The sequence below is a fragment of the Tursiops truncatus genome, chromosome 6 (genome assembly GCF_011762595.2).
Source record: "Tursiops truncatus isolate mTurTru1 chromosome 6, mTurTru1.mat.Y, whole genome shotgun sequence".
In the NCBI taxonomy this organism is placed as follows: Eukaryota; Metazoa; Chordata; class Mammalia; order Artiodactyla; family Delphinidae; genus Tursiops; species Tursiops truncatus.
Window position 1 is genome coordinate 25,108,878 of NC_047039.1, and position 22,899 is coordinate 25,131,776.

Genomic DNA, 22,899 nt, shown 5'->3' on the forward strand with positions numbered 1-22,899 from the left:
TACCTGTAAATTTATTTGTTTGTTTATACTCATTCATTGGTTTCATTTTGTAGATTCTACATACAAGTGATAACAGCATTTGTCTTTCTCTGCTGTCTTAATTCACTAAGCGTAATACCCTCCAAGTCCATCCATGTTGTTGCAAACAGCGAAATTTATTTATGGCTATTATTCCATTTTGTGTGTGTGTGTGTGTGTGTGTGTGTGTGTGTGTGTCTATCACTTCTTATTTATCCAGTCATCTGTTAATGGACACTTAAGTTGCTTCCATATCTTGGCTATTGTAAATAATGCTGCTGTGAACATTAGGGTGAATGTAACTTTTCAAATTAGTGTTTTTGTTATCTTTGGATATATGCCTAGGAGTGGAATTGCTGGGTCACATGGTAGTTCTATTGTTATTGTTTCGAGGAAACTCCAAACTGTTTTCATAGTGACTGTTCCAATTTACATGCCCACCAAAAGGGTACAAGGGTACCCTTTTCTCCACATCCTCACCAATATTTGCTATTTCTAGACTTTTTGATGATAGCCATTCTGACAGGTGTGAGGTCATATTTTGTGGTTTACAATTGCATTTCTCTGCTGATTAGCAATGTTGAGCATCTTTTCATGTACCTGCTGCCATCTGTATGTAGTCTTTGGAAAAATATCTATTCGGCCCATTTCTTAGTTGGCTTTTTTGTTGTTGTTGTTATTGACTTGTGTGTAGTATTTATATATTTTTGATATTAACTCGTTATCAGTCATATTATTTGCAAATACTTTCTCCTATTCAGTAGTTTGTCTTTTTGTTTTGTTGATGTTTTCCTATGCTTTTAAGTTTAATTAGTTCCCAATTGATTATTTTTACTTTAGTTTCCTTTGTTCCGGAAGACAGATTCAGAAACATATTGCTACAATTTATGTCAAAAGTGTTCTGCCTATGTTTTCTTCTAGGAGTTTTATGGTGTCTGGTCTTAGATTTACGATTTTAATCCATTTTGAGTTTATTTTTGTACATGGTGTGAAAAAATATTCTAATTTCTTTCTTTTCTATGTAGCTGTCTGGTTTTCCCAGCACCACGTATTGAAGAGACTGTCTTTCCCCATTGTATATTTTTGCCTCCTTTGTCATAAATTAACTGACCAGAAGTGCGTGGGTTTATTTCTTGGCTCTCTATTCTGTTCCATTGATTTACTTGCCTATTTTTGTGCTAGTACCATGCTGTTTTGATTACTGTAGCTTTGTAATATAGTCTGAAGTCAGGGAGCATGGCCACTTGAGCTTTGTACATTTTTCTCAAAATTCGTTTGGTGATTTGGGGTCTTTTGTGGTTCCATATAAGTTTTAGGATTATTTGGTCTAGTTTGGTGAAAAATGTCATGGGTATTTTGATAGGGATAGCGTTAAATCTGTAGATTGTGTTGGGTAATATGGACATTTTAACAATATTAATTCATGCAGTCCATGAACAAGGCATCTCTTTCCATTTCTTTACATCATCTGTCATTTCCTTTATCAGTGTTTATTAGTTTACAGAGTATAGGTCTTTTCTCTCCTGGTTAAGTTTATTCCCATGTATTTTATTTTTTTGATGTGACTTTAAATGAGATTGTTTTCTTTCTGTATCCTCCTGATTGTTCATTATTAATGTATGGAAAAGCAAAAGATTCTTATGTATTAATCTTGTATTCTGTAACTTTACTGAATTCATTTATTACTTCTAATAGTTTTTGAGTAGAGACTTTATGGTTTTCTATATACAGTATCATGTCATCTGCAATTAGTGAGTTTTACTTCTTTCCTTCTAATATGGATGCTTTTTATTTCTTTTTCTTTTTTGATTGCTGTGGATAGGACTTCCAATACTATATTAAGTAGAAGTGCCAAGAGTGGGCATCCTTGTCTTACACTTGATTTTAGAAAAACACTTTCAGCTTTTCCCCATTGAGTATGATATTAGCTGTGGGTTTGTCATAAATGGCCTTTATTCTGTTGAGATATGTTTCCTCTATAGCAACTTTGATGAGAGTTTTTATCATGGGTGGGTGGGAGGTAGAGCTGGAGATGAATGGGCTAGACCCAGAGCCAGATGTGAGCCTGGGTTTCTTCTATACTTAGTGGCCATCAGCCACCTATCAGGGATGGGTGCAGGTCCCAAGTTGCTGGAGCAGAAGCCCTGAGGGTCAGGTCCAAGCTGGCTCCATTCCCTCAAAGTGTGTGCTCTCCCTGGCAACAGCACCTTTGCCCCAGAAGCAGCACTGAAGCAAGAGGGGCTGGAGTGGGTGCCTGGTGCAAGCCCAGGCACATACTGGGCTAGTTCCAGCTCACCATTCAGAGCTCCAGATAGCTCCCAATCCACCATCTCTGCGAGTGTCACCAATGGCTGCCCTTGCCCTTTCAGATGCAGTGCCATGTCCAAGGAGGCTCTGTGCCCCCAAGTGGGCACTCCTCCATAATGGCAGCATTTGCCCTAGTGCTGGAGCTAAAGGAGGCAGAGCTGGCACTCAGCATGGGTAGAGCACATGCTGGGATGATCCTGGCACATCAGTGAGACCTCCAGACAGTTTCAGTCTGTTTCATCTACCTTGTTGCTGGGAATAAGCAGTAAGTAAGCATTTGCATGTTCTTCACAAATGAAGTCTTGGTTTCTTACAGCCTTCCTATAAGTCCCACTGGCTTTAAACCAGCTAAGGGGACTCATCTTTCTGGAGTCAGACCCTAGGGCTGGGGTACACATGTGGTTGGAATCCCTCACTCCTCAGAAAAGTTCTCCAAGCTTGTGATACACTGCACCCCTTCTGTGTCCTATCCTAGGGGCACAAGTCCTGACGTGATTGCTTCTCTTTTCCTACCTGACTCCATGTAGATCTTTCTCTACAGCCTTGGTTGTAGAGATTCTTTCTGCCATTCTCCAGTTTATTTTCAGTGACAGTTGCCCTACATGTATTGTATTTTTGACGTGTTAATAGGGGGAGGTGAGCTCTACATCCTTCTACTCTGCCATCATGACCTGCTTTTTTTTTTTGGTATTAATAAGAGTCACTAGGGGATGGACAGATCTTCTTCTGTTTTCCTATTTTAGCAGTCCAACCAAGTGTAAGTGCTGAGAAGAAGGAAATATGATATTACATCCATCATCAGTCCTCACAGGGGTGCTAGTAAAATTCTGATGAGTCTACTCCATGGACTGATTATCTCCAAAATTTCCTACTTCAAATATTCATGTATTAATATTGCTGTCATCTGAATAATTCTAATTACTTTTCACTAGGCAACACTAATATCTCTATCATTATCAAAATTAACCATTGTTTTGGTATCTTTATTTGTATGATCACTTAAGAGATTCAGACATTTAATAATCAAATAACTAATTTGTGTTGAGTACTTTCATTTATTTCCATTTATGGAAGAAGAGATTAAACAACTAGTGTATCATGTACATTTCTAAATTTCCATTCTCATACTTGTTTAATCTGAAAATTGAATCTAGGCTCCCTGAATTCATGGTTAACATGCTTTATCTACTACTTTCCAGTATCAATAGAAATTTGCCCCATTTAAAAAATCTTCTATTTCTAAAATCAGTAGGAATTTGGATTGGAATCTATCAGTAACTATCAAAAATCATGTGACACTTGAAAAACCTAAAATAGAATTCTTTATTTTTCATTAAAATGTTTCATTTTATAGAATATAGTATAATATTTAAAGCTAAAATATTATTTTTTTCTAGGTAGTTCCATTACCTGGAAATGTCACTTTTTAAACATTTAAATGATGATTTAGAAAGAAGTCAAGACTCATCAAATATCATATTTACCTGTGCTTTTAAGACAATGGATCAACTTTAATTTTCTTTTTTTAAAATTTTTATTTTTAACTATTTATTTATTTATTTATTTTTGGCTGCATTGGGTCTCCGTTGCTGCATGCAGCTTTCTGTGGTTGCAGTGAGCAGGGCTACTCTTCATTGCAGTGTGTGGGCTTCTCACTGTGGTGGCTTCTCTTGTTGCAGAGCACAGGCTCTAGGTGCACGGGCTTCAGTAGTTGTGGCACATGGGCTCAGTAGTTGTGGCTCATGGGCTGTAGAGCACAGGCTCAGTAGTTGTGGCACATGGGTTTAGTTGCTCCAAGGTATATGAGATCTTCCCAGACCAGGGATCGAACCCATGTCCCCTGCATTGGCAGGCAGATTCTTAACCACTGTGCCACGACGGAAGTCCAACTTTAATATTCTTATACTGACTTTAATATCTGCAAATTTTCTTTGTACAAATTTCACCTTTGTAAAACATAATATATTATCAAAACATAAAAGTATCAAATTTTATCAAAATAGAATTAATTCACCCAATTATATTTTAGCACATTTTAAAATTCTCAAGAATTTTCTAATTTTTATTAGTTTTACATTTTTATTATAACATTTTTAATGTATTTTGTATTTTAAATGCAATTTTCAATTCAATAATGATTAAAATATAGCTCCTCTCCTCTGGGAGCTCTCTATATAATTGGAGAGTCAGACAGATAAATGGATAAGCAAACAGTGTGTTATTTGCCATGCAGAATAATTATGGAAGGTGCAACAGTAATATTAAGAAAAAAGAGGCTAATTATTGGTATTGGATAAAAGTCAGAAAGCCCTTTGTAGTGGAGACATCTAACATGAATTTAGAACATGATTACAGTTTACCATGAGAATAAAAATATAGAATTAATTATGTAGGAGTAAGTAGATTCACATAAAAGAGGGAAAATGTCCATGTCCGTAACGCAGACACAAAATGCATGATACACAATGTGAGCACTTACAAGTCTCTAAACAAAAATTATTAACAGTGACAGCATTTTGACAACTTTCAGTGTTAAGAATATTATTCTCTGTCAATAATATTTTTTTAAATAGAAAGATAGAACAAAACATTTGAATATGTTTAAAGAGATATCATTCTGATTACTAACTCTAAAGATAAATGTAACAGATTTATAATAAAAGCAACTTAAAGCCCAGAGTGGCTTCCTGTCAACAATATTTATTCTTTAAGGAATGCATGGAAATGATAATGGATTAAAAAAAAGAAAAAAACTAAAAAAGTACAAAAATATAGGGAAGTCTGTTTGCTTTGCATCTGACTGTGGACACATTCAAAGAAACACTGGCAGAGACAAGAATAGTGAATTAAAAAAAAACACCCTGAATTGAAAGAAACATTCTATTCTATTCAAAGAACTTAATTCTCAGATATTATTAAAGACATAAAATAAGAAAATATATTTTTCTCTGATGAGATTAACAAAACTTAAAACAAGACAAAGCCTAGTTTTGGTTCAGGCTCTTCCAAATATTTGCGTTGGGAATTTAAATCGGTACAGTACTTTTGGAACACATACGCTTTCCCTATTAATTCTGTTTTTGGAAATTTACTTTGAATACATTGTCTCACATATGTGTTTTTATATTCAACATTAAACAATATATAACTGATATCATGCAGACAAAACAGGTTACTATTATGAGAGAAAATTGAAGAACCTCTGTACAATCTACTGGTGTCAGGATTTCACAAGAGTTTTTGTGCTTTTTTTTCAACATTTTAACTCTCACATGCAATTTGCATAATTTACCTGTATAAATTAATAAATTAAATCTTAAATGTAGCTCTCCCTCGGATTCACAAGACAAAATTAATGAATCATATCCAAAACCATGAAGAGTTCTGCAGACAATACTCTGTTTTGCACATCCTGACTATATGGAGTCCCTTTAATATTTATTAATATCAAAGATAATTAGTGGTCTGAGGAATGCACTTTGTGAAATACTGAGCTATATCACAAGCCTTATGAAGACATTTATTTTAAGTAAAAGTTAAGGACCCCTTTCAGGAATTCATCATCCCAAACAAAATAATATACATTGGTAGAGAAGAAGTCTCTTCTTTTTCTTTAATAAACAATCCTAAATACATAAGCACATACGTGGAGATTCTTGAATCTCCAAAGTAAATCTATAGATGTAGTGCAAGAAGGGCAGTATGGGACACAATTACTGTGCTCACCTCATCCTAGGACTAATGAAGCATGAGAGAAATAGTTGTGCACACATATCAATTTGTCATCTTTACATAGCTGCATTGGAATTTTCCTATCTGACACTCTCAAGGTTGGATGAAAAATCACATATATCAACAATATTGAGTACAGAATATCCATAATTGGAGGTCAACGTGTGATTAAAGTTAAAGCCAGATTGGATTCACATCATAGACCATAAATGACAGGTTCAGAAGTATAATGTTATACATTATTTATTTGTGTTTATCAAATTATTATAATAACATTTTAATAAAATTTATAAAATTCATTGATCTGTATTTTCTAGATATTTTACATGGATGTGTATGACTCTGATAATAATGAAAAAAGAAAAAAGGAAAGATGTACTCATTTTAGAAATATTTTCCTCAAAAATAATTTTAAAATGTGTTAGAATTTAAAATCCTCATGCTACACTGATGTCACACGCATAAGAATGATTTTCCTCTTAACAAAACATGTCAAATGTCTGTTTTCTGTGCCAAGATCTTTACCCTGTGGTGCCTTTGTTTTATGGAGCCATGTCTTTCAAAATATCTGTACCTGTGTCTCTTGACTTTATCATAATGCTTGCATATAAGTAATGATCAATTATCAGTTTAAAAACAGTGGATATAAGAAGCAAATTATTGTTCCAGTGACTGCCAGTTACACCAACTTTGTGTAATATACTGTGGTACACACATGTTATGAGGTACTGTGATGGTTAATTTAATGTATCAACTTGAATGGTCTAAGGGATGCCCAGATAGCTGGTAAAACATTATTTCTGGGTGCGTCTATGAAGAAGTCTCATGAAGGAATAAAAATTTAAATCAGTAGATTGAATAAGGAAAATCTGCCTTACCAATGTGGTGGTGGATGGGGACATCATCCAATCCATTGAGGGCCCAAATAGAACTAAAAGACAGAGAAGGGGCAATTCTCACTCTCTTAAGATGCAACATCCATTTTTCTGCCCTTGGACATCAGAACTCCTGGTTTTCATCCCTTTTGACTTTGACTGAATTATACCACCGACTTTCCTAGATCTCCAACTCGCAAACCCCATGTAGTCAGATATCTCAACCTCCCAAATTACATGAGCCAATTCCCATAATAAATCTCCTCTTATATATCAATATATCCTGTTTCTCTGGAGAACTCTGATGAATACAGATGTCATCCACAAACATCATTCTCTCTAAAAAACCTAATCTTAATACATATGTATATTTTGTCTATTTCCTGAAGACTGTACAAGCATTGCAACTAATGAATTCCACTTATTAGTATTTAGTACAAGAATCAAATACATAAAATCTATTATAGTTCATTTTAGCTTGGACTCACTGCTTTGGAGGAGGAAATACATGAAATGAAAATGCTAAAATATTTTGAATGAGTAGAATTAGAATACAGTTCTAGATTTCTCATTAAGTCCGTGTTGGGAAAAAATACCAAACTTATAAGCAAATATTGCAAATTAAAATATTTGATTTCATATTCTATAATAACTACTGGTTATATTTTCTAAAAGTACTGTTTGTGTATACTTTGTGAATCTGATGCTATGTAATGTACTGAAGAAAGGAGAGGTATTGTATCAAAATGCTTTAAGAAGCCTGGAACTAAGTATATTTTCAAAGTGTTCATGTGAAGAAAGTAACTAAAACTGTAATGTATTTTCATAAAATGTTTTAAATAGTTTGCTCAGGAAAATCTTACTGAACTGAAGAGAATAATAATTGAATTATAATTGCATGCCTTTATAAAAGTTACATTTACTGGCTATGTGTAAATATTAGAATAAAACATTAGGTTGAGTTTTTTCTTAAACTTTATGGAATATTTTCAGTTCTCTAAATAGAAAACTAGTTACCAGATATATCTTATATAGAGTGTGGAAACATATTTTCAATTTTGAAGTATAAATGAGTAATTTATATGAATTAATAAGGAAAAAATGTAGCTAGAGAGGAAGGCCAACTTGTAAAGCTGCCAATTCAGTTCTACCAAGTTTTGTTTTATTTAGACAATTTACTTTTTCCCACATGGATATGTAATTGCCCTAATGCCATTTATTGAAAACTCCTTAATTTCCCCACTTTCTGTCCTATCAAGTTCTCATCTATCTGTTTCTGGACCTTTATTCTCTACCATAGAGCTATACGTCCCATCCTTGCACCACTAGGGCTGTTTCATCACTATAACTTTATTTTTTTTTTTTTTATTTTATTTTTTTTCCAGTACGCGGGCCTCGCACTGTTGTGGCCTCTCCCGTTGCGGAGCACAGGCTACGGACGTGCAGGCCCAGCGGCCATGGCTCACGGGCCCAGCCGCTCCGCGGCATGTGGGATTTTCCCGGACTGGGGCACGAACCCACGTCCCCTGCATCTGCAGGCGGACTCTCAACCACTGCGCCACCAGGGAAGCCCATAACTTTATTTTTTATTCATTTATTTCTTTGGCCGTGCCGGGCGGCATGTGGGATCTTATTTCCCTGACCAGGGATCGAACCCGCACCCCTTGCAGTGGAAGCTCAGAGTCTTAATCGCTGGACCTCCAGGGAAGTCCCCAGGGCTTGCTTTGACATCCATCGAATGGTGGCGGGTGGGCACGGGGAGCAGCTGTCTGTGAGCCATCCTGTGTAGAAATGCAGGGTGGAGGGCAGGACAGCTGGAGCGGGAGGGGAAGAGGCGGAGGAGGGAGGGAGGGATGGCGGGCGGGCGAGAGACAGAGAGTTTCCGGAGACACTAGCTCTGGCCGTGTCCTACGGCATGAAAGCTGAAAATAGCTCCTAGTGCCGGGAGCCTTGGAGCAGGAGCCTGGGAGCCAGGGTGACTGGCTCTCCTCCCTGGTGTGTGTGTGGGGGGGAGGGAGGTGGGCTCTGGACTTCTCAGGCTGGGAATGGGGTGCACGGAGCAGGGACGGAGCAGGGACCCTTCTCTCTGGGACCTCGCGGGCCATCCTTAGCTCACAAAGCTGAGCCACTCCTGGCCCTACGAGTGGGGGGCTTATCCTCCCTGTCCCCTGGATCACACCCCCTCACACACAACTTCCCCTTGTGTGCTCCCAGCAACCAAGAGAATGTGTTTTTAAAAGATTTGGGGGAGGGGGGTAAACATACAAACAAGAGCAGAATGGATACTTTTTCAGAATGGGAATGGCTCTGTGTAACCCCATCCCCAAGGTAACCAGAGTCCTGACCTCTAACACCCTTGACGAGTCAGCCTTGGTCTGGGCTTGCAGACCCACGGAAGCTTCCTCATCCCCTCCTTCAGACCCCGTCTCTCCCTCGGCGTCTTTGTGAGAGGCACCCGGGGAAGTGGGACTGCTAGGCTGTACTGCTGCTAGAACTCCACCTGGGCTCCACCAGGCTCCAGCCCCCCGCCCTGTGCACCTCTCTGATCCTGAGGCACCTCAACTGGTAGGAGCGGCATCACCTTCCCTCCCGGGACTTGTGACACTTAAGGGAGACACAGAAAGGACAAGCGTTTGGCTCCCTGGCTGGCAAAGAGCAGGTGCTCAATTGTCATAAGTGTCCGTATCAGTGAGGGTTCTCCAGACAAACAGAATCCATAGGGGGTGTGTGTATATACACGCACACGTACATATGTACACGCATACAAAAATATACAGCTCTGTATATATGCAGTATGCATACAGACATATACACATATCGTATATGCAATACGCAAATACATATATACACACATATATAAAATGCAGTTTGTATATATACAGTATGTCTACACACATATACACATAATATATACAATAGACACATACATATACACTATACATACACACATATGAAATGCATAGTTTGTATATATATACAGTATGTACACATTCGTATAAGATATGCAATATACACACCTAGGTACGTCTATATCATACATATATACACACATACAAAGATATTTAGGTGTGTATACAGTATACATACATACACATATAATATATGCAATACACACACGTACATACATATAGACACATATACACCTACATATAAAAGCATGTAGAATAAAAATATATATGTACTGCATCTATAAATTCGTCGTATATATACATACACATATCATATATAGGATACATACACATACATATATACAATGTATACACACACACCTATATGTAAATATGTGCATTACATACACATAAATACACACGCAAGTGTGTATATATATATAGTACATACATATATACATATAATACCTATACACATACAGGTATACAAAATATATACACACCTATATATCAATATACACTGTATACATACATACATACAGTGTACATATACTGTACATATACACACCCATATATCAATATATGGGTGTGTGTATATATACAGCATGTTCACCTTTATTATATGTATACTGTATATATACACATACATACATGTATACAATATATACACAAATATATAGGCTTGTATGTATACTGTATGTAGTACTTACATATATACTACAAACGCATGCACATATAAACATGTGTACACATATATATAATATCTATACACACATATACAAATTAATAGGCTTGTATATATTCAATATTTTTACATATATAGTTTCGTTTTAAGGAGTTGACTCTTGTGACCGTGAGGCAGGCAAGTCAGGGCAGGACTCTGGGCTGGAGACACAGGGAAGAGCTGATGTGCCAAGTCCATTGGAGGAACACTTCCCTCTTTCTAGGGCACCTCATTTTTCTCTCCAGTCCTTCAACTGATGGACGAGGCCCACCCACGCCGCGGCATTGACAATCTCCTTTACGCAAAGTGGACCAATTTCCGTGTTAATCTCTTCTGAAGAATACCTTCCTGGCCACATCTGGAATAATGTTTGTGGTTGCCGGGGCCCCACGCAGTGCGCACATGAGATTAACCATCCCCGTGGCGATGATGACACTTTATTTTCTCCCTTGACCATTGTCACTACTATTCCAATTAAAATGGCAGTGCTATGAGGGCAGGGCATTTCCTTTTTTGCCAGTACTGAGCGTCCGCGGTCTGGTGCCTAGCATAGGCTAAATACACGGCATTTTTGTGAACAGAAGCCCGGATTCCAGCTGTCATATTTAATAGGAATTATAGGGGAGGGGTGTGTGTGTGTGTGTGTGTGTGTGTGTGTGTGTGTGTGTGTGTGTGTGTGTGTGTGTGTGTGTGTGTGTGTGTGTGTGTGTGTGTGTGTGTGTGTGTGTGTGTGTGTGTGTGTGTGTGTGTGTGTGTGTGTGTGTGTGTGTGTGTGTGTGTCACGGTATGTCGAGGTCAGGAGTCGAACCCGCCACCACTGGCCCTGAGAGGTTTGGCCAGGTCCCCACTTCGGGCCGGTGGGTGTGGCCAGGGGCAGCCGATGACGTGCGTGCGTGCGTGCGTGGGAGCGTGCGTGCGTGAGAGCCTGCGAGTCGACGAGGCGGGCCGCGCGCGCCGGGAGTGTTTCAGTCCGGCTCCCGGCTCATTGTGCTCGCCTCACGCCGGCCCGAGTTCGGAGCAGCGCTGGGGGCCCCGGGCCTCTGACCACAAAGAGGGAGCCGGGGGCCGGACGGGAGCGCGGGGGCGGCAGCTGAGGCCCAGGCCAGGCCCCCTCCCTTCAGCCTCCCGCCTGCCCGTCTGCCCCGCCCCCGCCGGCGGCGCCGCGCCCCTCCCCGAAGCGCCAGACTAGCGCGGTGCGGGGACTGCGCGCGAAGACATGGGGGAGAAGCTGGAGCTGAGGCTGGAGTAGCTCTTGGGGACCGAGCCCGCCGTCTACCCGTGGCCGCTGCCGGTCTACGTAAGTGCCGCCCGTCCCATCCTCCCGGACCCCCGCCCCTCCTCCCCCACGGCGCGCGCTGTGCCTACCGAGAAACGGAGCGACTCGAGTCGCCAGACCCTCTTTGGAGCCCCCCTTCCCGCCCCGCCGTGGTTCTCCGCGGCAGTTTCCAGCCCCCGCGCGCAGGGTGGGCAGAGGGGAGCCGGCGCCGGCCGGGGGCGTCGACTCGGCCGCGGGCGTCGACTCGGCCGCGGGGACCCCGCGCTTCCGAGGGGCGCCTGAGCCGGTCTGCGGTTGGCTCTGCAGGGCTGGGGACCCCGGTCCCCCCGGGCCTGGACTGCCGGCGGGCTTGCCCTTCTGTACTTTAGGATCTGACATGTAGGGTTTCTTTTTCCTGGTAGTTTATTCTTAGCGCTGTCAACGTGCTTAGTTTGTTTGTTTTTTTTTTTTTCAGGGCACCCTTTCCTCCCTCTCTCCAGTTTTTTTGTGTTTCTGTTTTGTTTTGTTTTAGTTAGGCATTTTGTCCCTCTGATCTTGAGTGGGTGGGCTGGCAGGACACTTGGAGAGGAGGCGTTCTGTCCCCTGACCTTGAGTGGCCTTTGGAAAATGACAGGCCAGATGGAAATTTAACTTAATTGATATATAATATTGTATCTGTCCAAGGTGTACAATGTGATAATTCATATATATATATATATATATATATATAGTGTGTGTGAAATGATTACCACAATAGGTTTAGTTAACCTTAATTCACATAATTACAAATGTTATCTTTGTGATGAGAACTTTCAAGATGTACTCTCTTAGCAACTTTCAAACATAAAATACGGTATTGTTAACTGTAGTGACCGAGCTGTACATTACATCACCATTACTCCCTTGTCTTATAACTAGAAGTTTTTACCTTTTGATCGTCTTCCCTCATTTTCCTCACCTCCAACCCCCAGCTCTGGCAACCGTCATTCCATTCTTTCTATCATGAGTTCAGTATTTTAGATTTCACATATGAGATCATAAAGTATTTATCTTTCTCTGTCTGACATTTCATTTAGCATAATGCCCCCCAAATCCACCCATGTGGTCACAAATAGGCAGATTTCCTTCTTTATCACGGCTGAATAATAGTAGGTTGTATGCATCCCATTTTCTTCATCCATTCATCCACAAAAAAACACTGAGGTTGTTTCCATGTCTTGGCTCCTGTATTGGGTTGGCCAGAAAGTTCATACAGTTAATGAATCCACTGTTCAATAAAACTTGGTGAAAATGAGTCTTTCATTTTTACTTAAAATAAATCTTTGACAAAGCCAGCTAGGCATCCCTTTGCGTAATGACTTATATCACATTGAAATATTTTAAACATATGAACAGTAATAGCTGAAATGACAAATGTTACTAATATGGACACAATTTATCGAGGAGAATATGTTAGAATATGTTAAAATGCAGATGGACAGTGAAAGAACAAATATAACTTTTAACTAAATATTGTCTTGATATTTAGACCATTGGTTAAAATCATGATAACAGGTTTCATCCATTTCAAGGAAGCAGAATATTTGCAGATCACTTAACATTTACTAGGTATGTTCTCAGTCTGGAAGGATATATTTCACTGACATGTGTCATTTAATTTAACCACATCCCTCTGTAATAGATAGTGTTATCCCTATTTGCAGATAGGAAACAGGCTCAGAAAGATTAAGAATGTTACCTAATTCTAGTAAGCAGCCAAACCTAAACTGATCTAATTCCAGGGCAAAGCTCTTTCTGACACATCAGTGTGGGTCTTTATCTCTTTGAGAATTGTTGAACATTAAAAGCCGCCTTCCAGGTAAATGCATGAAGAAACAACGTGAGCAATGACATAACAATACAAGTCTCACGAAATAATTGGTGTTGTTTGGCCTTGCTTTTGTTGATTGATCTTTTGCAAAATTGCTTTTCTCTGAGATATTTAAAGTGGACTTTAACTATTTTCTTGGAAGACTTTCCTAAATTATACCTATCAGAAAACTGCTTTGCTTTAAGGCTGAAGAAAAAATGAAAGCTTACTTAACTACACTTAGGTGCCAGGGTCATACTATGAGCTCTACACCTGCCAGGATTCACGCTAAGATAGATAGGGTGGCTCAGCAAACTCCATAGTCCTGTGATTTCTTTCTGATATTCTGAAGTAGAAATAATTTAATAACTGTTCACAAAAGAGAGAAACACTGTTTCTTGGTCCTCAATATCATACTGCTGCAGGCTAATTCTTTCTCTCTTCTGTCACCCCTTAGTATAGAGAGTGTGTTTTGGGGACCCTCCTTCACGATCTTCTGCATTCCAAGAGCATCTTACATAAATCCAGGACTTCTCAAGCAGCCAGTTTTGCCAGATGGTCTTAGGGTTGGTTGTACCCATATATGTATAATCCTGAACTTCTCAAGTAAGGTCCTTAGAGAGCATAATGGCTAAGAGAATTGGTGCTGATACCAGACCTGAGTCCAAATACTGCCTATGCCCCTAACTAGCTGTGTAACCTTGGAGAAGTAACTTAAGCCCCTTAAAGGGATTAGATTTCTCACCCGGAAAATGGTATAACAAATGCATCTACCTCATATGGTTAGTGTGTAAATTAATGTAACTTGAGATGGTGCATGTTAAGCATTAGCACAGTGCCTGTCTCTTGTTAGTAATACCTGCTTTTATTATTAATTATTCTCCTTCTATTCCCAGTTCCAGCTAGGTGCCTAACATATAATAGTTGTTCAGCACATATTTACTGGATTGAACCAGCTCTGAAATTTAAGCATTGGGTCAACAGCAAAGTAGTCACCCCACCATCATTTCTCCCAGGGAAAGGGAGAATAGATGGAAGCCAGCCATCATACTTTCTTTTCTTATTCTAAACTTCCCATCCAGCCCCAGCAATAAAATAATCTTCCTGAACCCCAACAATTTCAAGAATTTTTCAAATCACACTATTTGAAAATAGTTGGGTTGCCCAGATCTAATATGTCCCAGGACCCCAAGGTCACCAAGCTTATATTAATGAAGTCTAGTTAAGATAAATGATTACAGTTAGTAAACCAACTGCTTATGAGCTCATTGGGCTTTTTAAAATTTACTATCTGCGCTTCATAGAGACACAAGTATTCTGCTTTTGTAGGACACTCAACAGTCAAAGTAGTCTTTTAAAAAGCACAAATCAGACGCTATTATTGCACTGCTTCTAACCTCTAAAGGCTATCTATTGTAAAGAGATTAAATTTTCAACTACTTAGCCAGGCTCACAGAGACCATGTGCTCTGGTCACTTACTACATCTTTCCCTGACCTTCATGGGGTTCGAGGCACAGTTGTCTTTTTCAGTCCCTCAGATGCAACAAGCTCTACTTCTTGCTCTTCCAGCTTTAGATTGGCTAATCCATGTACCCAGACCAATTTCCCTCTTATCGTTAAGGTCTCGGTTCAAACGCCACCACTACTATCTTGACCAAAGAGACCTGCCTCCTCAGTGCCTCTCCATCCCTTTGTCCAGTGGTATTTCTGTCACCGTACAACATTTATTTACATGTTTACTCTGTCTTCCTCCACCACTGGACATTTGCTTAAGAGCAGGGACTTTGTAATTTTTTGCTCACCACTGAATCTTCCAAGGCTTGCAGCACACACTGGCACATAGGTGTATAGGAAATGTGTGTCTAATAAAGAATAAATACGTGAATGAAAAAAAAACTGTGAAACACTAACACAAGAATATTCTTCTTTCAAAAGAATAATGAAAAATAATTTCATTCAATCAGTCATTCTTAGTTACTGATACGTGACTTAGTAGATCCCATTCAATTTAAAATGTTCCCTTTTTTTTCTGATACTTTCACAAGTCATTGATTAAATGTTGCTCACTTTTAAGGCCAATCTGTGAGACATTATTTAACTTGTCTACTCTAAAGTTCCAGCATTAACTCAGGCGGGGCTTCACCAAGTACTGACCATGTGACCTTGGCCTCACATTGCCTCAGTTTTCTCATTTGTAACATGGGTATAATAATCGGCTTATTTCATATGCCTATGAGGAGGAGAACTTTACATATGTGTGTGTGTGTGTGTGTGTCTATATATATGTATTTAAACAGTGTCTTAGAATAGTGTCTGGCACATGATAAGCATTATAGAAGTATTGACTGCTGCTACTAGTACTGTTATTATGAGAACTAACTGTTGAGAATACTCCTTCATATAGTGGTTTATTCCACTGGAGATAAAGGAAACTCATAGAATATGAGAAATCAGATTAAACGCAGAAAGCCAGTAAAATATACCAGGACAGAAGATGATGAGAGTGTGAAAGCATAGAGGAAAAAAATGGTTTTTGTATTTCTTTTTCTTTTGTAAAGAAGGAAAGAGCCTAGAAATAGGACAAAAACTATTCATTGGCTATACTGACATGGAGATCGCTGGTGACCTTCATAAGTAAAATTTCAGGACAGTGGGCAGAGAGATTACGGTGAGAGAAGTCAGGTGGATGTAAATTATAGAGTAAGTGGGACGTGAGGAAATGGAAACAATATATGATGATAACAATTTTGAAAAGTTCAGACATGAGTTGGCTAAAGAAGATATGCAGGGATTAGAGGAGGAGGGATGCTTTCGTGTTACACGTACAGTTTTCAACATTTTAAGTTGGAGTTACTAGTCTAGAATGAGGTTGAATTTTGGCAAGAATCATTCATAAGGAGTAGATGGGTTGTAGAAAATGCAGTGCTGTGAAGTACTTGAAAAGATGAGAGAAAATGAAATGCTATCTGTAGTGCACGTGGCCTTTGAACTTGAACTCCTGTAGTGAAAGGGAATACAAAGATCAATGCAAATGCTAATGAATTAACGGATTTGGCAGTGGACTATTTACTGACTTCTGTGTTCCTAATGACTTAGGAAGCGCCTCACCAGCTCAGAGTGAAGGAAGTAGAGAGGATGGAGGAAAATTTGAGGAGGGTAGGGAAAGCTTCTAAGAAAATAGTCCTTAAGGAGAATTAGAAAGAACTTACTGTAAGTCAGAGCAATATTTCCAGTCTCGAAAATCCATTTGGACTTGGTGATTATTAATTTATTGGAATACCAATTTGCCCTGCCACATGATTTTTCTCCAGCCGCCTGGATATAAGTTACACAGAGGCAGAAAAGAATGAGAGATAACAATCGAGGGAAAATACAATTAGTATTTTTTTTTTACCGTTTTCCACTTCCCCGCTCCAACTCGGGGGAGCCTTCATGGACATGGCTGCCCTCCCAGCCTCCAGCAGCACTCTGTTATCAAAGAATTCAAAGAAATGGAACATAGGTTTCCAACTTATTAATTTAGCAAAATCAAAAATTGTGTATAATGTTTTCTGTTGGCAAAGATTTTTGCAATATAATTTGGTTCCGTCTTTTGACAAGTAATTTGGCAATGTCTAGCAAGATAAAAATGTTAATAGCTTTTTACACATTAACTCTAATTCTGGAAGCTTATGCCGATAAATAATTTATAATCCAGAAAATTATTATATAAAGATGCTCATTGTCATGTCATTTGTAATAACAAAAAATTGGAAACACCTTTAATTGTTAACAATAGGAAAACGGTTTAGGAAATTATATCGACTTAGTAGAAAGTGACACAGTTACTATATTATAATTACACGATGATGGAGCAAAATAAAGTAATGCTTAATAAAGAAAGAATGAAGAAAGCTGACCTAAAATTGTGTCTTCCTTGTGACAGTAATTATGTAAACATATCAATATTTATTAAAACTTAAAACCAAAATAAAGTTTTAAAAGCTCTGTACCAGTAATGGGGATTTTATGTTTGTTTTAAAATATTTTTTAACATAACTCTTATAATTTTGTTTTGTCTACTCCTTTTCTTAAGAATTTCTGACTCTTACCCCATTTTTCATTTCATAGTTTCAAATAAAGTCAGCAATTTTATTATCAGAGAAGATTAGACTTATTTGACAGTTCATAATTCCAAGTTATTTGGTATAAAAAGACCATATACACTTGTAGGTGCTTTCAAAATAAAATTTCGAGAATTTTTTTTTTTTTGCTTAGTCTTTCCTAGTATGGAGATGAAGCAAACTACCTAAAATTCCTAGCCATTCTTCTTTCATTTTTCTCATTTTATTGATATACCTTGCCCTTCACAGAAATGATAACAAATGAGTCTGCAGTTGCATCTGCCAATTTCTTAAATCCTCTTATCTAAATTATGAAATCATACTAGTATGAATGCTTCCAGTATTTTCAGAGCTCTTTAGTTAGTATACTTTAGCATTCTGCATGAAGTATCTTATGTAAGTGTAAAATTTAGACTCAACTTCTGGAAGCTTTTGATTTCTTAGTTCAAAAGTGAGAGATCCTTAGTTCAGCCATATGATTAACAATTACTTGTATAGTAAGAAGCTCCTAATTTATTGTTTTATGGATACCTGGCAGTTTTCTTGCCATTTCTCGGACGTTCTCTATTAAACACATTCTCTCTCTTTCCCTCTCTCTCTCTCTCTCTCTCTCTCTGTCTCTGTCTCTGTCTCTGTCTCTCTCTCTCTCTCTCTCTCTCTCTCTCTCTCTCACACACACACACACACACACACACACACTTGGTGATTAAAAGCACAGATTTTGGCATTATGAAATCTAAGGTTCAATTTCCAGTTCTGTAGTTTCTGGGCCACTTCACTTTAGGCAAGTAACCTAATGTCTCTGAACCTTGTTGTTTTCATCTGTAAAATAGAAATTACAATTATATCAGACAATCCTCAAAACATCCGTAATGATTTTAGAGTTTCAGAGTCAGGTAAAAGCAGGCACTCAGTAAATGGCTAGTGCTTTTATTACTTTATCATTATTTCGGTCTTGGTTTTCCTTGAGTCTGTGAGTCCCCATAATGAAATGTAATTTCCAGTAGATTGAGTAACACCTGTTTTCACCAAAAATTTTAACTGAGTTCATTACTTTCTGTGCAACCCAGATTAGTTTTCTGCCTCTTTTTCTGTGCCGTATGTAGGTGTTCAGTAGATTTATTTAATAAATGTATGAATGCATGAACGCGTAGATGAATTTTTAAATGCTTCTTTTTGAGAAGGTAGAACAAATGTGACACAGTAGAACAGATAAGAAAATAATCCATGGAAAAAACGGCAAAGTCATGTATGTGCCCAGGGCCAGCCTAAGAAGAATTGCTTGTTTTTTGTTTTTTGTTTTTTTTAGGAAAAATGTGTTGAATAGCTTATTTTAATTATTTTTAGAAGTTAAGTACAGGGACTTCCCTGGCGGTCCACTGGTTAAGACTTCGCCTTCCAATGCAGGGGGCGTGGGTTCAATCCCTAGTCAGGGAGCTATGGTCCCACATGCCTCGCAGCCAAAAAACCAGAACATAAAACAGAAGCAGAATTGTAACAAATTCAATAAAGACTTTAAACAGTGGTCCACATCAAAAAAAAAAGTTAAGTACAAAAATTTGCTGATGATTTACATATTTAGGACCAATAAAATAATGTGAGATTAGCTGTACTAAAACAGAATGTTGAGCTACATTCACATTAAGTGACATTATATAGTCTAAATTTATGGAAAACTTCTGAGATGGTGAGTGACCTTTGAGCAGAAAAAGACAGAAGGAGAAATGGCCTTTTCTACATTCTATTGTGCCTCTAAGTAAAATGCTTGGTAATCTAGCTACAAAGCTCTATGTTATTTGGCTTTAGGCACGTACTGTGATTTACCTTGTGAAGATCAGATTTTGCCATGGAGAGGATTTGTAAAAGTATCACACGTTCCAGTACCGTTGGCAACCACAGCTACCAAAAACTCCAATTTAAATTGATGAACCTAATATCAGATGATAGTATCATTTCCTTGTGGGTGTTCTGGGGAAAGGTGGGTAGGAAATGTATAAAAGTGAATACTTTATTGACTGAAATAACAATTCATTATTTTGAAAACATAAAATACATTAAAGTTGTTATAGCATCATACATTAATGTTTCACTGTATTTTAGACATGGCCTACAATCAATGTTCTCTGCCCTTTGAAACAGAACCATGCTTGTGGTATGCATTAATCATATAAAAGATTAAACACTGAAAAGAAATTCAGCCTTTAAAGACAATTTGCTTTGATTTATTCAGTGGGTTCTCCTAAAAAGTTAATACCAAGAATTATTGCTTGTTAAATTGGAGTTACAAATTCTTTCAGAGTTACTTAGTATTTTCTTTAATATCAGTATCAAGGAAGGCAAAGCAAATTTGCATATTTATTAGGAAATACAGGCACATAATCATAAAACAAGAAAACACAATGTTTTTATAGACTTTATTTTTTAGAAGTGTTTTAATTTTACAGAAAAATTGAGAAGATAGTATAAAGTGTTTCCATATACACTATACCCATTTCCCTCTATGATGATCAACTTATATTAGTATGTTCCATTGTTACAATCAATGAACAAATATTGATACATTATTGTTTACTATAGTCCATACATTAGTCCAGTTCCTTAGTTTTTACCTAATGTCCTTTTTCTATTCCAGGATTTCATCCAAAACATCACATTACATTTAGTTGCCATGTTTCCTTAGGCTCCTCTTGGGTTTGATAGCTTCTCAGATTTTCCTTGCATGACCTTGGCAATTTTGAGTAGTTAGGTTTGCGTAGGATGCCCACTACTAGAATTTGTTTGATGCATTTTTCATGATAATATTGGGATTATGTGTTTTGGGGAGGAAGACCACAAGAGTAGAAGGGTTATTTTGTCAGATCACATCAAGTGTACAAAGTATCAATATGCATTATGAATGCTGAGGTCCACCTTGATCACCAGGCTGAGGTAGTGTTTTTCAGGTTTCTCCATTGTAAAATTAGTGTTTTCCCTTCTCCATATTGTACTTTTTGGAAGGAAGTCAATATGCTCAGCCCACAACTAAGGAATGGAGAGTTATGCTTAAGATGGAGTACTACATAAACTATTTGGAATTCTTTTGCACTGGAGATTTATCTATTCTCCCGCATTTATTTACGTATCCAATCATTTATTTATATCAGAAGAACTCACGGATTTTTATTTTATACTTTGGGTTATAATCTAATTCTACGTTAGTTACTTTGTTCCTCAAATTGCTCTAGTCCTGACCCTTGTGAACTCTTTTCAGTTCAGTGGCTCGTGTGCCACTCTGAGGTATCCCCATCCTATATATTTTTTTGGAACTTCCTTACTTTCTGACACTATAAGACGGTCTTGTATATAAATCTTGTATATTTACTGCCCCAGTCCTAGAATCAGCTACTTCTTCAAGGATAACCAGGTCTTTTTAGTGGAGAACAGTATTAGACAGCAGGATCTGGGTGTGGGGTGTGCTGATTGCTGCCCGGATGTCATTGTTTCTAGATCTTCTCAGCTGACAGAGCAAAGAGGTAACATGTGTGTACATTATCCATGTATATGCACACACCTATAAGTATCTCTCTACATAACCATGTGTATTAAGGTAATATGAAGCAATATTAAGCTAAACATGAATGTATATTGATGTTTCCAACTTTAATCTGTTACCACATAGATCATCTTAGCCTCATCTCTTGCTTATCTTTAAATTTCAACTCCAGCAAAACACTTGACTTTTAGAAGTATGGAAATCAAATTGTAGCTACTTTGGGAAGCCACATCATCTAGCAGAATAATTCTGAAAGGGCAAGGTGTATATCATCAAATTTTAATTTACAGTCAGCAGCACTTTGTAACATCCATAGGCCTCCAGACCTCTGCTTCCAAGAAGATGAAGTAGCCCATTTCTCCCAGGTTCTTCCACTTAAAACTAAAACCCTGAACATAACAACAGACAAACATAGGAAGACACTGAAAGGTGGAAATGAGAAGGCAGGCTTAACTAGGGACTTTGGGACTTGAGGAATAACATGGTGATGAGTCCCCTGTGTTTCCTGTTGCTTCCCATACATCCTGGAGAGGGTATTACAGGAACCCCCAATCAATAACCACCAACAGAACAACAGACGAAAAAGCTTCAAAAAAGAAAACACAAAACCCCCGTTCCCCCTAGCCAAGGTGTGAGGAAAGGGGTTGCCAAAGACAGAAAAGCGTTTGGGCAATAATATACACACTACTCGAGCCAAGTGCCAGTGGAATATTGCACCCGTCCCCTATGTCCTGTGGTTTCAGTTGGGCCAAGCTAGGATTTGATCTTCCACACCACCCCACTCCTGCCCTCCAGAAGAGGCAGCGCTCTGATTCGCCATCAGGGCTGTTTCAGTGTGGTGCAGTGGTGAGCTGAGCCTCCACCCCTTTGCATTAGCAAAGAGACTTTCAAAGGTGGTGCCTGACAGGCTAGTTAACACTGGGCTGCCCTCACACAGTCGTGGGGTCCAATGGTGGGACCTAGCCTCCGTCTCTCCCTGACATCGATAAGAATAGGATGTTACAGGTTGGAGGGAGTAGGCACCCCACTAACCCCCAACACATGGTGCCAGTGAGACCCAATGGGGTGCTGAATCCCCATAACCGTCCTGAGGCAGTAAGACAGAATGAGATGGCACAAGCAGGGCTAGTTGGCAGTTCTCTTCCTCTTCCCCTGGTGTCAGTGGGGCCAGCAGGTAGCTGACCCTCTACCCACACCCGGCATCAACAAGAAGGAATGAAGTGGGAGGAAGGACAGCAAACACTTCACTTCTCCCCTCCCCTGGTGTCAAGAAATCTACTGGGGAGATGAACTTCCACTCGTACTAAAAGGCAACACAATGATATTAATGTTCCCACTTTTGGGGGGAAGGTGTCAGAAGGGCCAATAGGATAGCTGAACTTCTACTTGATCTGTCTGCAGTGAGAGAATGTAAGTGCCCACTTTTGCTGGGGTATTGACAGTAGGGCCCAATGGAAATCTGTACGTAACCCCCCAGTCCTCATACTACACCTCCAATAGGATGACTTCCTTCTAAAAAGTAATAATAAAATTAAATGGGATACAGAGTCATGTAATAACTCACAATGTTTAGAATCCAATTGAAAAATACTCATGGCACCAAGAGCCAGGAAAT

At 38.7% G+C, this 22,899-nt stretch overlaps 1 protein-coding gene across 12 annotated transcripts in view; it reads left to right on the forward strand.

The window, feature by feature from the left end:
- The window catches only part of LOC109547580 (uncharacterized), an 84,948-nt gene that overhangs the window by 24,855 nt on the left and 37,194 nt on the right, over nt 1-22,899 (forward strand). For 2 of the 12 annotated variants that reach the window (XR_012332425.1, XR_012332428.1), the window contains exon 1: nt 11,471-11,841. The exons of 1 other annotated variant lie outside the window; for it this stretch is intronic. The gene's annotated coding sequence lies outside the window, so the exon portion shown is untranslated. Of the gene's footprint in view, nt 1-11,466; nt 11,842-22,899 lie in introns of those variants that run through there. 9 more of the 12 variants (XR_004526922.2, XR_012332430.1, XR_012332429.1 and 6 more) reach the window with 7 other exon arrangements.